Source organism: Diabrotica virgifera, chromosome 4 (genome assembly GCF_917563875.1).
Source record: "Diabrotica virgifera virgifera chromosome 4, PGI_DIABVI_V3a".
NCBI lineage: Eukaryota > Metazoa > Arthropoda > Insecta > Coleoptera > Chrysomelidae > Diabrotica > Diabrotica virgifera.
This window is the reverse complement of record NC_065446.1, coordinates 34,402,659-34,417,489: the sequence shown is the minus strand read 5'-3', so window position 1 is coordinate 34,417,489 and position 14,831 is coordinate 34,402,659.

Here is a 14,831-nt window from a genome sequence, read left to right as displayed (position 1 = left end):
GTTTTAATTTTTAAGAGGAAACATTTGTTAATCATTTTAGAAACAGTAAGACGTAAGAGTCTATAACTTAATAACCTAAGAGAAGATAGAACCTAAAAGAAACCGTATGAGCATTATGCCGTTAATTTTCAGTGGCAGATACGTCGATTGTGGAAAACCTAACTTTCCACTTGTGGACTGTATAAATAAAGCGTATCCTTCCCCCTCACCCTTAGCCACCAGGTACTCCGAAAATCACTGCCGATGTCATATTCGTCGTTAGCGACCCCAAAAACCCCCCGTGTAATGATTTTTGACTAATTTTTTAACGCATTTGAGACGAGGTAAATAGTAGGTATTACCCTGGGTACCAGGTACTCAGGAGATCACTTACTACGTCATATTCGTTTTCAGCGACCCCAAAAACTCCCCGAGTAACAAAATTGAACTCATTTCCGCCGATAATTGATGAGATCTAAATTTTTTTTTATTGTCTGTTTGAGATGCAATTTAAGAATGCATTTTTTGTATGCAGTTTTATAATATTATAACATGGCTCAGGGTCACAAAGTTTCCTGGCGCATTCACGTATCGAATGCAAAAATAATTATTAAGATCCGTCTTGTCGTTTTTTTTTCGGAGGTTCAGTGCTTTATTGCTTCGATTAAATGGCAGATACAAGAGTCGTTATAATAGCAAGAAGCAAATCACCAAGTGATAGATGAATTTTGAGCCGACCGCGCAAGAGATGCAGTGACAATCTTCCATAGTGGCAACAACCCACCAACGAACAACCAAAAGGCTTGTATAAAGGAAAAAGGAGAAGGAGAATTGTGTTTCTGAGTAATCAGCACACAACAGTTTGTTTAGTTCTGTAAGAAAGATTTGTTTTTTTTTATTTTTTATTTAAACAATATAAATACACCTAATCTACAAGATTAATCAGTATTTTTTCTTTAACCTAATTTCCCTAAAAATGTTTGTAAACTGGATGTCACCTGGTCCATCCTAGCTTTTTTTTACATGAAATTCCCACTTCTTTGTTGTGGCTACACAGCACAGCACTGACTCTGCTTTTCACTAATTGCTCACGTCTTTGTTGTGGCTACAATACAATGCACAACACTAACTAAGCCCGGCACAACTTCACACATTACACGAGCTCGAACGGTTTAGTCCTCTTGAGCCTTCGCATCTGGGGTTCGTTGACAAGAAGCTGAAGTGCTTCATAGTTGGGATGCTTATGGAGCCTCTCTTCATGTTTCCTGGCGACTTTCTTAATTTCATTTGGAATAGATTCGATTTTAAGATCTCTACGCAAATCGTCATTCCGAACATACCAAGGAGCACATACAATATTCCTTAATATTCGGTTCTGGAGCGTTTCTAAATTTCGGTAATTGCTTTTTTTGGTAGAGTCACATAATTGTAGGCCATAGGTCCACACCGGTTTCAATATCTGTTGGTAAATTAGTACTTTGTTCTGGATGGAAAGTTGAGAGTACCTACCTATTAGCCAATAAATATTTTTGTACTTTATCTTCAACTGTTCAGTTTTCTTTTTAACGTGCTCCTTCCATTTTAGTTTGACGTCGAGATTTAAACCCAGGTATTCCGCTGTTTTTATTAGGAACAACGTTGTTGTTTAGGATAATTGGAAGATGATTGATTTTCTTGTTAGTGAAGTTAATATGAACTGACTTATGTTCATTAAACTTTATACGCCATTTTCTGGACCAGCCTTCTATGCCATTAATTGCATTTTGTAAGTTAATCGTAGATTCCTCTATAGTTGCTCCTATTGTTAGGACTGCTGTATCATCAGCAAATGTGGCCAGTTGGATGTTTTCCCTCTCCGGAATGTGAGATGTGTACAAAAAGTATAGTATTGGTCCAAGGACGCTACCTTGCGGAACCCCTGCTTTTATTTGCTTTAACTCAGAGTACTCGTTTTCCATTTTAACTCTAAATGTTCGCTGGTGTAGGTATTATTGCAATATTTCAACGAGTTGCATAGGAAATATTTTTTTTAGCTTCATTAACAGACCGTCGTGCCACACTTTGTCAAATGCTTTTGCGATATCCAGGAATACTGGTGAACAAATTTTGTCCCCTTCCAATGCTTTCTCTATTTCAGTTACTATTCGATGGATCTGGTCAATTGTGGAGTGTTTATCACGAAATCCAAATTAGTGTGTTGGAATAATATTTTTTTGTTCAATTATATAGTTCATTCTTCGTAGTAGTAATTTTTCAAATACCATTGAGATTATGGATAGTAAGGAGATTGGCCTGTATGATGTTAATTCATGGTTATCTTGTCCTACTTTGGGTATCATTATAACCTCTGCAGTTTTCCAAAGGATGGGAACATATCTAAGCCTAAAGGATGCATTTATTAGTGTAGTAAGCTTTACTATGGCTTTTCTAGGTAATTTTTTTAGTATCTCACCATTGATCAGGTCAAACCCAGGCGCTTTTTTTGTATTGATGTTCTTGATTAATTTTTGAACTTCTTTTGTAGTAGTCAGTTGTATGTTAACAGAATCAGTAGCTATTCGTTCACTGTCTACATCAGTTTCCCCAGGGTTTGGTTGAAATATGTTTTCTAAATAATCAGCGAACGCATCCACTTTCTCTTTGGGATTTCTTGCACATGTTCTGTTTTCTTTTCGTAAATGAGGTATACGCTGAACTGGCTTATTTATCTTTTTGGCTACCTTCCAGAGGGAGCAATCGTTGCATTCATCATCAGTTTGTTCTCTCAGGTTCTTATTCATTGATTTGTTATTAATTTTCGAGATTTCTCTTTGCAGCTGTTGTGTGAGCCTATTTAGCTTATGTTTATTTTCTGTAATTCGAGTTCTTTGCCATACCTTCCGAGCCTTTCTTTTTTCCTGTATCAAGTCTCTAATTTCTTTGGGATAATTGTTTCCTACTGTTTTTCTTTGGATTATAGGTGTGTTGTTCCACGCTGCCTGCTGGATGTTTATCATAAATAGCTCGGTTTCTTGTTCCAATTCTTCTATCGTTTGAATAAATCCACTGAACTCAATTTTCTCATTCATTTCTGATTGGAAGTTTACCCAGTCCGTAAACTTATTGGTCAACGCGGGTTTCATTTCAGTGGTAACAATTTGCTCACGAATTGTTAGCAGAATTGGAGAGTGGTCAGATATAAGCTCCTCTACATCCTCTGCTTTGCTACACCTCTGGATATGAAAAAATCTAGGAGGTCCGGAATTCTGTTTGCATCACTTGGACAGTAAGTGGGTTTCCCAGTAGAGTGCCATCTACAATTGTGTCCGGTCACAACATGCTGCAATTCTTTACCTTTAGGTGTTGAGAGTCTGGAGCCCCAACAGGTATTTTTTGCAATAAAGTCTGCGCCAATTATTATCCTCTTGCAATCCATCCTCTATAATTAGCTGGATGGTAGAACTATTAAGATCCGTCTTGTCGTTTTTTTTGGAGGTTCAGTGCTTTATTGCTTCGACTAAATGGCAGATACAAGAGTCGTTATAATAGCAAGAAGCAAATCACCAAGTGATAGATGAATTTTGAGCCGACCGCGCAAGAGATGAAGTGACAATCTTCCATAGTGGCAACAACCCACCAACGAACAACCAAAAGGCTTTTAAAAAGGAAAAAGAAGAAGGAGAATTGTCAGGGCCGTGCGGTGCTATGATGCGGTGAGGCAGTCGCATCAGGCGGCATCACAAGGGGGCGGCATAATCAGTAAAATGAAAATACATCAAAATAATCATAGGAATAAGAAAGGGTGTGCAAAATAGAACATTTGAAAAATATCCGATGGTGTGTCACTCGAGTTTAAGGCTAAGGCTAGACAAGCGATAATTTACGTCGCCTTAAGAGCAGTAAAATGGAGCGCGAAAAATGGGTACTATCCTATGTTGCTGCGCGATATTTTACAGCTCGTCTGGCTATCCACTACTCTCACCGGTGGGACCCATTTTCGCGCTTCATTTTACTGCTCTTACGGCGCCGTAAATGATCGCTTGTCTGACCTTAGGCTAAAGCACGCCACTCTGTAAACTTAGTTTTAAAAGTGAAATCGTCTTCTTCTACAGAAACAATACCCTCTTTTTATATTATTTTTGTATTTTTGTACACTTTTTTTTTCTGGTTCTACAAAGCGTTGGGAACTCTGAAAAAACATGTTTTACAACTAACTTTAAAACCATTAAGCGATACTAGTACATGGTAAAGTCGAATAGATGCATTGAAACCTTTAAGATTTTGTGAAATAATATGATGCCTTATTCGAAATAATAGAAGAAGTCAACAAAGATACAGAAACTAAAGTCAATGCACGAGGATTAGCAAAAAATATTAAAAATTATAAATTTATATGCGGTGTAGTTCTTTGGCATGATATTTTATTTCATATAAATTCGGTCTCAGTCTTGAAGATGTTGCAACATGTAACTATAAATTTGTCAGATTGTGCAAAAAGGTTGTCAGAAACAATAAAAAAATTAATAGCTACAGATAATCTGGCTATGACTAAACGAAAATTACTGCTAATGAAATTGCAGAAAATCTTGATATAAGCTCCGAATTTCCAGCGAAAAATGAAATTCGAGCTAGGAGAAAAAAGCGTCAGTTTAATGACGAAATATCTATGGATGAGCTCTTAACAGAAGAAGATAAATTTAAAATAATTTTTTTCATCTATATTTTAGACATTGTCATTAATTCTTTGATTGTTCGATTTTCGCTTCTAGAAATTCATAAATAAATAAAAATAAGAAATGGTTGATTTTAAAATTCATAAATAAATGTTTGATGATATTTTTAAATTGGGGAAAATAAATGATAAAACACTAAAAAAATATTGTATGAACATTCATTCAATACTTTCAATAAAAAAAGAATCGGATATACAGGAAAATGATCTTCTAGAAGAATTGTGTGATATATTCCAAATGATAACATAATATGTAGTCCATGAAACCGTTAGAAGTTTTGAACTATTTCTGTACCAAATGTAGTTGTATCGCTAACAATTTTATTAACACTTTCTGTCTAGGTAGTGAGTGAGGAAAGAAGTTTTTCAAAATTAAAAATTATTAAAAACTGTTTACGAAGCTCCATAAGACAAACAAAACTAAAAAAAAATAGCACTCATTTCAATAGAGTCCTCACTGGCTGCTACTTTAGACTACCCCAATCTGATTGGTCCAATTTGCCAAAATTAAAGCCAGAAGGGTAAAATTGTAATTTTTGTAAATGTCATTTAATGTTAATACGTATTTCATTTAATTTAAATTATGTTTTCTTTTTAAAATAAAAGTGTGTTCATTTTGTGCAGTTGCATTTAATAAAAATAAAAGTTAAGTTATATTTAAGGGGCGGCGTTTCGAAGACTTGCATCATATTGAAAAAATGTACCGCGCAGCTCTGAGAATTGTGCTTCTGAGTAATCAGCACACAACAGTTTGTTTAGTTCTGTAAGAAAGATTTGTATTTTACATTTTTTTTTCTGAGCTGAAAGTCCAAACATGGAATATCTAGTTACATTTCCAAAAAGTATATAATATTAATTAAAGAATCATCTTATCGGTCAAATCGCTAGAGACAAGAAAATCGCTGTACCTCGTAGAAAATTAATGATTGCATGTGCAATTTCTTACGGAGTGATTATCCTTTTTTCTTCTTACAGTAAAAAGAAAATTCTAAGCTTATACGTGATGTGGAAGTGTACAAAATTATATATTTGTCAGGGATAATTTTCTGTATTGCGTGGTTAGAAGTTTGAATGGAATGGCTAGTATAACAGCGATTTTATATGATACTTAAATAAAAGTATTGGATTTATTGCTACCATAAACGAGATAAAAACCTAAAAAACTTCCTTGTACTCGCACACGATAATAATACGTTATGAAAATGTATTGATTCTATATTACTCTGGGCAAGTTAGCAAAATACAAGGAAAAGTTATTTACCAGTAATTTTATTACTGGAATCGAATCTCATGATCCTATATATTAATAATATAGGTATGCAAAGTCCGCAGATAGTGTGCTACTGTTTTTATAAAAAAAATGGCGCCTTCAAATCGTGTTTTTTTCAATAATTGCTCTATAACTCCAAATATTCATCCAGAATTCCCTCATCTTCCTTAGTCTCAGCATCCGTATGGCTTGCATATTGTAGAAGCCTCGGAGGTGTAACCAGAGAAGGTTCCCATTGTTTTCATTCTGGTGGGGTGTAGAATAGCATTATGTTGTTTTATATGCCATTAGAGTGAAAACTTAGTCTTTTGCTAGCAGTTGCCGCTAGGGCATCTATGCCATTTCGTTCGTTGCAATCGGGGACTGCACGCTGGGGTTTGTTTTGGTTGGATCAGGGAGAGCAGCATATGTGCCTCCTGATAAAAGACTAATAAGTTTCGAAACCGGTAGGGGTGCTTGCTGCACTCTCTGATTGGACTAGAATATGGTTCGGCTGTATTTTCGTTTTGCAACGAAATTGAAAATGGTTATTCATTTTTGAAAAATGTTTGTTTTGTCTGATGAAAGTCGGTGCGGCTTAGCCGGACTTCCGGGATATCGGAGGCCGACTTATCGGGGTTCCACTGTATTTCAGTCCCTACTTATCACCTGGCAAAATGTTCATCACCATTGTGTTGTAGGTATTTAAAATAAATATGTAATAACTTATTCGACATCATTAAATCCTTGATAAGATTAAAAACGTTTGGTCGTTGAATATAAATGCTCGATTATCCTGTGCAAAGATAAACTGATTCAGAGGTACATTATTTACGACAAATGACAAATCAGATATAATCTGATAATAGCGAATGATCATTTTTCATCTGCTATTAACTGTCTGGATGTTCAGGGACACACTGGCCATGGTAATACAGATACAGAGCAGTTTAAACAATAATTACAGCTGCATCAATTTTATTTTTTATAAAACTAATATACTTTTTGATATGTATGACAATAAATGCATTACACGTTGCGTCAGAATAACAAAGTTCTATCTGCCATTATTGTCTAAACTAAGATTTTTATGTAACGTGGTTCTATTTCATGTTCTTCACCTAGCAATATGACACTACCTACCAATATGACACTAGCACCGTCATCTATTAACAGGTGGCGAAATACGAATTTTACAAGGTTCTATTTGCGAGAATTACAAATGTTGATAAGTTAACAAGGTTTTAACTGAAATAAAAATAGTCAACATAAGTACACAAGGTCCTATCTGCAAGAACTAAAAGTGTTTATAAGTTAACAATAAGACTTTATTAAATAACTTGAAGTTGTTTTATTATATACTGATTGTGAAACGAGAGTATATGTGGTAAACAGAACTTTATTAAATAATTTTAAATCATTTCTTAAATCAGAACTCCTTTGTATTAACTATTGAAATTATATTTTACTTCATATTAATTTAATTAATTTTTTTTTTAATTTACATTGCTAAAAGATACAAGTAACGATAGTAGTAAAATAAATACATAATATAGAAACTTTAAACAGTCATAACTAAAAATGGCACCTAAAACAGTTAGAACTTTGTTATTCCAATGCAACGTATAAGAATACTATTAGAATATTGGCGAAACGAAACTCTTAAAAAACAATAGCCAATAAACTAAAATTAAAATAAATGAAAGAAAAATAGATTAAGTAGATAACTTTACATATTTGGGATCAATCATGGAAAAAAAGCGAAAATAAATCAGATGTAGAAAAAAAGAATAGTTAAGGCGCAGCATGATTATAACTCCTTAAAGAAAATCTGGAACACACGCGACGTATTCTAATGTCTAATTAACCAAATCAAAATCAGTGAGGCACTGGATGATTCCAAGGCCGGAGTCAAGGTGAATGGCGTAAACATCAACAGCATCAGATACGCCGATGACACGGTGTTGATTGCGGATTCCGACTTGGGTCTACAACTCATCGACAAGACCAACTCGATCTGTGAGCAATTCGACATGAAAATAAATATTAAGAAAACCAAGGTGATGTCAATCCAAAAAAAAAACAGAATGTACCTCAACGTTGCACAATAAACAGGCACTATTTAAAATAGGTCAATAAATTTGAGTACCTGGGGTGTTGGATCAATAGCAGCCTAAATCCTGATCTAGAAATAAGATCTAGAATGGAGGAGGCCAGAAAATCTTTCGAAAAAATCAAAAGACTGCTATGTGATTCTCGAATAAATCTCAAAATTCGACTACGGTTTATGAAAATGCTTCGTCTGGTCGACTCTTCTCTGTGCAGTTGAGACATGGACCCTTACAGCAACCATAAATAAATTGGAGGCTTTTGAAAAGTGGATTTACCGGATTATTTCATTCAGAGGAGATTCTGACCAAAAGAAAGCTACATAAATCTAAATTAAATCGATAATTTTTGATTATTTCATTTATAGGAGATTCTGACCAATAGAAAGCTACAGAAATCTAAATTAAATTGATAATTTTTGATAATTTTATGTCGTCAAGTATATTACGTCAAATGCCCTTCGTTGCTATGAAAAAATGCATTCAGTGACATTAATGACAATTAATGTTTTAAAAATTATAAAAGATGACTTTCAACCGTAAAATATTTATAACAACTGTGTGTTTAATTGTACTAATTTGTACTTACATAAATAAATTACAATAAAATTTTGGTTTTGAAAAGTTTTATTCATGAAATAATCGCAACAAATTGCACTCGATCTCTAAAATTAATATAGAATTTTTCCCCCGTGACACGTTGACATAATTTCACTCGCCTTCGGCTCGTGAAATTAAAAGTGTCACTCGGAAAAAATTCAATAATTTTAGAGCTCTTGTGTAATTACTACTGAGAATCCTCAAAATATCATGGACATCGCATACCTCAAAAGGAGTGCTGCACAGAATGAGAAAAGAACGAGAACTTTTTAATACAGTGAAAGTTCTTCTAAGAAAGAAATTATTTCCATATTATCCCACCCCACGAGTATAATGAGGTGGATCACGTTACAGTCAAATACTGTTATTTGGGATATTATAGTCTGAAAGTTTAAAATACTAAAATTTCCAAATTAAAAAGTCAATGGAAAATAGTTAATTTGATCTTGAAATAACTGAACCAGCTCACGTGTAACTCTGTCTTTCAGTAAGTTCTTTATATCTCATTTTCCAATTTATGCCTTCTCTTCAACTAAGGCGAGGTCTTCCTATTTTTCTTCTACCACGAGGTTGCCACGTTAGGATTTATTTTGGAAGTTCATCATCATCATCATCATCATCATCATCATCATCATTTGGCTCTACAACTCTATGTAAGTCTTGGCCGCGTTTACTATTTCCCTCCATTCTTGTGGGTCCTGAGTAGCTATTTCCCATTTCTGCCGTTTTGCGTAGATCACTGGCTACTGCGTCCTTCCATCTCTTTCTTAGACGACCAACTGACCTTTTGCCATCGGGCCTTTCCCAGAAAGTGGTGTTCAGAAGTCTTTCGTCACTCGATCTTAGCACGTGGCCCGCCCATCTTATTCGGTTTGCTTTAATGTAGCGTACTACGTTTTCATCTCCATATACTGTCTGGAGTTCATCATTGTGTCTTCTTCTCCATTCTCCTGTTGTCTCTTATCTGCAAGGCTCATAGATAGTCCGCAGTATCTTTCTTTCAAGTACCAGTAATTTTGTCGTTTTCCGCTGGTAGAGACCATGTCTCGCTTCCATAAGTTATTGTGGGACGAATTATTGCCTTATATACTCTTGTTTTGGAAGTTGATATTCGGATATTTTTTGGACTTATCCATACCATCTTAGTTTTCGGCTACCAATGTATTCTAATGTTGTATAATTAACTTTCATAATTTCTCTTATTCTTCTGTTAGTAACTCTCTCCAATCTCGATATCCTTGCCAAACGTCTCCAGAATCCATTTCAGTTGCCTCAAGTTTTCTTTTGTATCGTTCCTTTATCTGCCATACTTCACTGATGTAGGTGATTATACTTTTGATAATAATTATGTTATACATCCTACGTTTGTCACAATTGGTTATTGATTGGTCTCAAAGTATATTATTTAGAAGGGATATTGCTTTTCTTCTCTGGTTGTGTCTTTCTTCTATCGCATCGTCTACATTACCTTCTTTTGTGGTTTAGGTTCGTGTACGTGTCGCACTGTCTGACAAATTCTCCATCTTCCAATGCGATGTTCTGCTGTATCCCACAGACACACATAATGGTAGGGGAGCCCAAGCGGGGATTTTTACAGTTACTCGAGCGCGTCAGATTATCATATGGGGAGAAACCTGGTACCCTGCAGATGTACCTCTACCATATATTGGCTCTTAACACAGGAAAGTTCGTTAAGGGGGGCCCGAAAAAAAATCTATCCTTAAAAATACTCGAAATTGTCAGATTAAGATAAGGTAAGTTAAGTATATGCAAAAGAGTGTATATTTCAAAAATCTGACGATTTGAGCGGGGCGTAAGGAAATGGGTGAGTCAAAAAGTTTCACAAAAAAAGCGAATATTTCGCGAAATGAATATCAGATCGAAAAACTAAAAAATACGTCTTCAATATTTTTCAAAAATCTATCGAATGATACTAAACATGACCCCCACGGAGAGGGGTAGGGGGTAAATTTAAAATTTCAAATACACACCCCACGATATTTAGCAAAATCAACATCAGATCGGAAAACTGCAAAATACACTTTCAAAATGTTTTTGAAAAATCAATCAAATGGTGCCAAACACGATTCCCCACGGAGGTGGGGTGGGTTAAATGGGACCCCCAAATGAATTAAATATTTTTAGCATAATACGGTCCTGTGATATAATAATCTAGAAATAAAACACACATGCAGTCACCTGCGGAAAACACTGAATTTAAATAGTTACAGTCAACTGGATGAACGGAGTACCACTGTTTATCTTCAGAAGTTTCCGAGGTTAACGTAATCCACCTAATGTTATGTAGTACTAGGAGTCTATCGGTGCATATCGTAAAGTTTTAAACAATTTGAAAGAGAATAAAGATAAGAAATGTAACAATCCGGCCATTATCTGAGACACAAAGAGTATTTGTTTTCGTTTCCGCTAGTAGATAAGTTTTTATGAGAAAGTTCTATAAAGTTTCAAACGGTTGTTGTTGGTTAAACAAAGTGCAACAAGGAAAGTAATTATTGTTGAAATAACGTATTATTCTTATATACATTGAAACGTAGGTATCAATAGGATAAAAAAGATATGTATATTAGAGTAGACGTGTCATTTTATTAGCCTTTGATAACCTGGGAATATATACGATTTGGTTAGTGCGACTTTTATATCAAAAGGATTAAGAGTAAACAGTAGCGATCAACAGGTAGCAATAAAATATAACTTCGGGAGATAGTATCATAAACTTTGGCAACATTGGTAATCTTTGACATTATGTAAGATTAATATTATTGACAATTTAACTCATAGGCGCGCTAAATGGAAGTAACCGAAAACAATTTTGTTATTAGTAAATAAATATTTATAAAAATAAACCCAAATGGGTGAAAATTTTATGTTAACATAGGTATTTGTACGAAAAAATAATAATAAATAATAATTTCATTGTGAAGCGAAACGAGAGCAGTCTTATTTTATTTAGTTCATAGAGCGCCAAAGGCACTCTAGAACACCCTTTAACCCTTCTTAGGGTCCCATCAGAGGTGCATATTTCATTCTCTTTGAACTACTAAAATTCGGGCTACCGTTATCGGTTCACAACGAAATGATGGCATGAATGCCGTGGCGGTATCTGCTAAAGACGAACGAAAGTTTTACTTCTAATATTAACAATATCAAAAATAAAATAAAACTTAGAACTAGTCTTCTGGTTAAACCAATCGTGGCTTGTGGCTTCTAAAATTTGCAAGCCAACGAATTGCCGGAGCTAAGAAGGCCGAGGGAAATCTACCAGGTTAAGTCGTACTTCATGGAATGATTATTTATTATTTTGATTAGTTCTACTCGTAATCTGAGTATTCGGAACTAAGCTTTGTTGGAATTTTACCGTGCTGGACAGGCGGGAAGTGAGATGCAGCCTGATAGATCTTCCTCGGCATTGTTAGCTCCTGCACTTTTTATAAAAATACACTTTCTTCAATTTTTTTATCCGATGCCTAGATTTTGTGTCATTTTGGAACTACTAATGAAATAAAAAATTTTAGTAGTTCCAAAATTACACAAAATCTAGGCATCGGATAAAAAAGTTTATTTGAAGAAATTGTATTTTTTTGTTCTTCTTAATGGCGGTACAGGCTCGTTTTTTTAATATTGTATTTAATTACAGAGTAATTTCCACATATTAATATATTTTTCAAATTGGGCCCTGTACCGCCATTCTTTATTTTATTACGAATACGTGTGCCAAATATCTCGAAAAAATATTCAAAATTACAGCCGCAATCTTGGAACGCGTTTTTGCTACGTGTTGATCGCTACTGTATCACCTTTAACAAAAATAAATTTTTTCGGGTTCAAAAATTGCAATTTTTCGATTTTATGTTCAACCGCGTTTATCTCGAAAACTATGCATCCTACGAAAAAACTTGTCAGAACAGTTTTTGCTTAGAATGACCCAAAAAATACAAAAAAAAAATGTTTTGTTTTGCGAGAAATCGCTGTTATGTAATTCCTCAAGTTCTTTGTTTATAACAATCTTATCGACATCCGGATCAACTGTTACCCAACAAATTCGTGTTCTAGGGGTCAAGATACATAAAAAAATCTTGGGTAAGACCATCTAAATAAAGGAGGCCGTTGTACCCCCTTGGCGACAGGACTATGAATATCTACCTAAAAAAAATTGGCATTTGTACTGTAGTCAGGATTTCTGTACCTAAACATAGATTTATTACGAATTTCATTTTCATGGGAAACAACTTTTCACACTTTTTTTATGTATGACAACAGTAGATTACTTCTCATAGGTACTTACATTGTTAAAATTTGTGGTGGTCCATTTCTACTACTTCCAGTTTTTTCTTCTCACTTATGGTCATTTGCCAACATTCAGATCCGTATGTCAAAATTGGTTTTACAACCGACTTGTAGATTGTCATTTTGGTTTGTAAACTAATTTTAGAAGAAAACAACGAAAAGCCCTAGATACAAAGTTAACTAGTTTTTAAACAATTAGAATAATTGAAATAAAAATATAATAAACAATATTTTAAATCCAAGACTTTTCGTTAATAAACTGCTTTCTGGCTGCATCCTGTATCTCTGGCTTTTACAATATATAAGCACAAGAGACGACGAAAATAGGAGAAAGCAAAATAGGACACTTTGGCCATGCATTTACCTTCTCTCCGTCAAGGAAAAGGTCCGAAAGACAGTTTCTAAATACTCAATTCTGAGTAAAGATGAAAAATAATATAGGCAGTTTTTGTTTTTATTCGACTCAGAGTTGGACCGCATATGGACTGCATAGCTTCACTGAAGATGCATGGGATGCTGAAATAGCTATATAGAGATGGTGGTCCAACTCTGAGTCGAATAAAAACAAAAACTGCCTATATTATTTTTCATCTTTGCTCAGAATTAAGTATTTAGAAACTGTCTTTCGGTCCTTTTCCTTGACGGAGAGAAGGTAAATGCGTGGCCAAAGTGTCCTATTTTGTTTTCTCCTACTGTCGTTGTCTCTTGTGCTTATATACTGTAAAAGCCAGAGATACAGGATGCAGCCAGAAAGCAGTTTATTAACGAAAAGTCTTGTTTAAAAAGTAGTAAACTTTGTATCTAGGGCTTTTCGTTGTTTTCCTCGTTTTGCGAGAGATGTCGCTAGATTGCGTCTCAAAAGGTGGAATCATTGTATCGCGATGGTTTCCCTTAAATAGGCAGGGTTGTTAATATCCGCTTCAGAGTTGTGACTGCATAGCTTCACTGAAGATGCATGGGATGCTGAAATAGCTATATGGAGATGGTGGTCCAACTCTGAGTCGAATAAAAACAAAAACTGCCTATATTATTAATTTTAAAGGATCAAAGTAACGAGTTTAGTGTTTGTACCACATTTCGGCTCTGTTGTATTTTCTGCTGGATGTCCCGTTTCGATGTTACTTCCTTCGCTATGACTGTCCCTAGGTATTTAAATTCTTCGCATTTTTTATATCTCTAATCGAGAGTTGTGGGTCTCTTTCTTCGTTCTTGATTCTAAGGTATTCTGTTTTGTTTATATTAATTGTGAGTCCCCAATTTTCGTATTCTTCGGTTAACTTTCGAATCATATAATACATGCCTTCCTCATCATTTGCGATAATCACTTGATAGTCTGCGAAGAAAAGATTTGTTATGTACTTGTTTTTAAGTTCTATTCCCATTCCTATGCATTTTCTCCTCCAGTTGTTTAATGCTTCCTGCATATAGATTTTAAATAGAATTGGGGACAAAGAACGTCCTTGTCTTAAGCCTTTAGTTACAGGAAACGCGTCTGAAATTTTTATTTTCTGTTTTATATATATTAAATTTGGGTTCAAAACGTCCTCCGACGTTGTCCGATGCCTTGTTGCCAATATCTTCTATCATTGCAGTTTTCATCTTCTAATCCTCGTACACTCATTGATCGTCTTACTTCTTGTATCCATGTCGTTCTTGGCCTTCCTCTTTTCCTCATTTCTGTAGGTATCCATTTCATAATTTTTTTTTGGCAGTCTTTCCTCTTCCAATCTCTGAACATGTCCGTACCACGTTAATTGCTTCTTCTTAATGCATTCTACAACCGTTTCCTGTAAATTCATTCTTCGCGTTACTTCCTCATTTCTAACCCGGTCCAATCTCGATGTTCTACTTGCTCTTGTTAGGGCGTCCATCTCAGTAG